This window comes from Cyprinodon variegatus, unplaced genomic scaffold, assembly GCF_000732505.1.
Source record: "Cyprinodon variegatus isolate N-32 unplaced genomic scaffold, C_variegatus-1.0 Scaffold57, whole genome shotgun sequence".
In the NCBI taxonomy this organism is placed as follows: Eukaryota; Metazoa; Chordata; class Actinopteri; order Cyprinodontiformes; family Cyprinodontidae; genus Cyprinodon; species Cyprinodon variegatus.
This window is the reverse complement of record NW_015150510.1, coordinates 1139661-1142573: the sequence shown is the minus strand read 5'-3', so window position 1 is coordinate 1142573 and position 2913 is coordinate 1139661. Positions and strand designations below refer to the sequence as shown.

General features: G+C 37.1%; 1 pseudogene; it reads right to left on the bottom strand.

Moving 5' to 3' along the window:
* The window catches only part of LOC107082607, a 40466-nt pseudogene that overhangs the window by 26191 nt on the left and 11362 nt on the right, over nucleotides 1-2913 (bottom strand).

Genomic DNA, 2913 nt, shown 5'->3' with positions numbered 1-2913 from the left:
AACACCATCATTTATTGAACAGTTTGTAATAATTTCATATTAAAAGTACTTTCAGAAGTGTGAATTCTGAATATGAGCGAACTTTTCCTTTAAGGGGGCTTTAAAAAAAGTCATTTTAATTTACGCTACAAGGAGTTTTTCTTTGTCCTACCTCCAGTGCAGACACCAGGTAGTCAGTGCCTTCTTTCCCCATATTGCTCAGGCTGTCTGCCTGGGAAAGCTTCTCTGGCCCTCCGCTCTTCATGGAAGGCTTCTCCGATATACCACTGTCCTTATCCCAGACAGCTTTAGCACACTAAAAGCAGGGTAGACAGAATGCGTTCTGTCAAAAAAAAGAAAAGAAAACTGCACTAATTCAGTTTCTACTCTTTCTGTGTGTCCAGATCACTGTACCACACAGTGCCTTGTTATGGTTTTTATTAAAATCTGTGTGATTGGTGATAATATGATGTCTTGGAGTGAATAAAGACATTTCTTGCACGATACCGTAGTTTTACTAGAACATTTTCAGATATGAAAATATGTCAATGAGAAGATGGATCCTCTTTTTTTTTGTAATTATGTGTCTCCGAAAAAGGGTTAGATCAATGTTAACAGGCTATGGTAACTGCAATGCTGTGCTTCCTGGAATTTAAAAATAATCTGTCAAAAAAAGGGCAGAGGTGATGTCTCAGATGTTCTTGGGGGTAATGGAGGATGTGTTCTTTTAGCAGATGATCATCACAGATGAACATTGCAGGCAAAAGGTAATATTTCCAGGACATAAAAGTGAAATCAAAGAGCTCACGCAAAAATTTAATTATAAAAGAATTATATGCCTAAACAAAGGAGTGTAGGAAATAATTGTATACAATTGTATAAAAAGGCAATTATACCCCCCCAGACACACACTCTAACTCTTCACTAGTATGTTCTTTTTATATCTGTGTTACAATTTTCTATAATTTTTTCTATAATGTTTTTACTGCTGTAAACACCAGAATTTCCCCATTGTGGGACAATAAACTGATTTTCTATTCTTTTCTATTCTATTCTACAGTTTATGGGTGTTAGGACTGTTGTTCTGACTGATCCAAATCAAGCGACCTATGAATCTGTTGGAGATGTTGTCTGTCAAATCTGGGATAAAGGCTGAAGGCTGAACTCTAACGCCTTCATACTGTGAATCACGCTGAATGTCTGGCCCACCTGCTGCTAACAAAACCCAGAACATATTTGGCATCAAAAGGATGATTTGATCGCAAGATTGTAGAGCTTGGGCGAGCATTACAGCAAGATGGGAACAATTGAATTCCTTCTGGTTTTCTTCTCTCAACACAAGCTTTTTTTCTGAATCTATCTTGGCACAGATTTATGACAGATGACCCAACATAGACAGTATCATAAAAGTCGTCATATGCTGATATGTAAGGATCCGGAACAAGCAATGTTTTAGTAAGAACATAGGCACTTCTAACAGAGAATCTCATCCCAATTAGGATGCTATTACATCTAAATGATAATTCAGTAAAGAACTGCAGGTCTGTTTTGCTTACCATTCATTTCTTCCATTTCTTTTACTATGTGTATGGTATTACTTAAGTTTAGTTGGGTTTTCACTTCAGACAGGAATGTTTTACTTGGAGTTTAATGATTTTTGCTAATAAAGTTTTATATTTTATATGGAAAATGTTCATAATGTATTCCGTATGTGTGCAGACTTAATTGTTTGACCGACATTTGAGCTCTAAAAACATTTGTGGTAATAGTTTGAAAAATATTTGACTATATAACAAGGTTACAACAGCATTTAATTGTATAACATGATGAATATTTTACTGCAATATTGATCTGTGCATTTTTCAATCGGATACCAGCCTGAATCAGAAAATAACTAAAAAAAAAACAAAACAAACAACAAAAAAGAGGTGAACATTATAGGAGATATGTCACAGTAGCTTTCCTCTGGCCAATGACAGGAGAGAGAGAAATATAACAAACTATTTCTGCTTTATGCTCTCAAAAAAAAACAAAAAAAACTCTCTATCGAGATTTAAAAAAAAAACTAATTCCTAGGACAGATGACTCGGTCACAGTCGGTTAAAGACAGATTGGTTTCATCCAGGCAAATATTTTTAATGAGAGACAAAGCACAAAGTGCTTTATATGCGACCGGATGCTGCCTGTCTGCCTATAAACAGAACAGTAACTTACAGCGTCTGTGTGTTTTCTGAACACTGACTTTTGTGTTTTCATCATTTGAAATGGACACTGTGTCGAACATTTCAATTTTAGGATTAGTTTGTTTGCAGATGACCAGGAAAATCATCACGAACCAAACTGAAGCAGCGGGTTATTTCCTAATTTGCATCTGCCAGTGCGTATAATGCGGCATCCACGGGAGACGGAACTGCTGACGGTTTGACAAGTGTGACATTTACAAATAAATCTCTGGAGGCTGTGAGAGAAGCCCATACATGTTTTCTTTCCTGAAGAAAAAAAAAACCCCACACTGATGAAAGCATTGAAGTCACGATTGATCTTCTCCCGCTGCGTCTCTCTGCGTTGCCGGCGACATCTGTTTTCTGTGTCACTTTCCATCTTGTCACTTCATGGATTGTGTAATGCTCACCTTCAGGCTGAGGGACTGATCTGTGTCCGTGTAAAACTCTCGGTACACACGCTGCCACAGCAGCTGAGAGAAGAGTGTTGATTGGTTGAGCTCTTTCCAGACCACGTTTCACCAGATGGTTCCCCTTACATTTAGCTGTGGCTCCCTTATTCCATTGCTTTACTTGTCTGTCAAAGCCATAGAGATTAGTGTTTTCAGAAATCTGTTGTGTTCTAAGCTTCTACAAAGAACCAAAAGTGTTATACTTAAAGTTCAGTTTGTTAAACATACTTAATCATAAGAATAGCAAGTATATGGTCTAC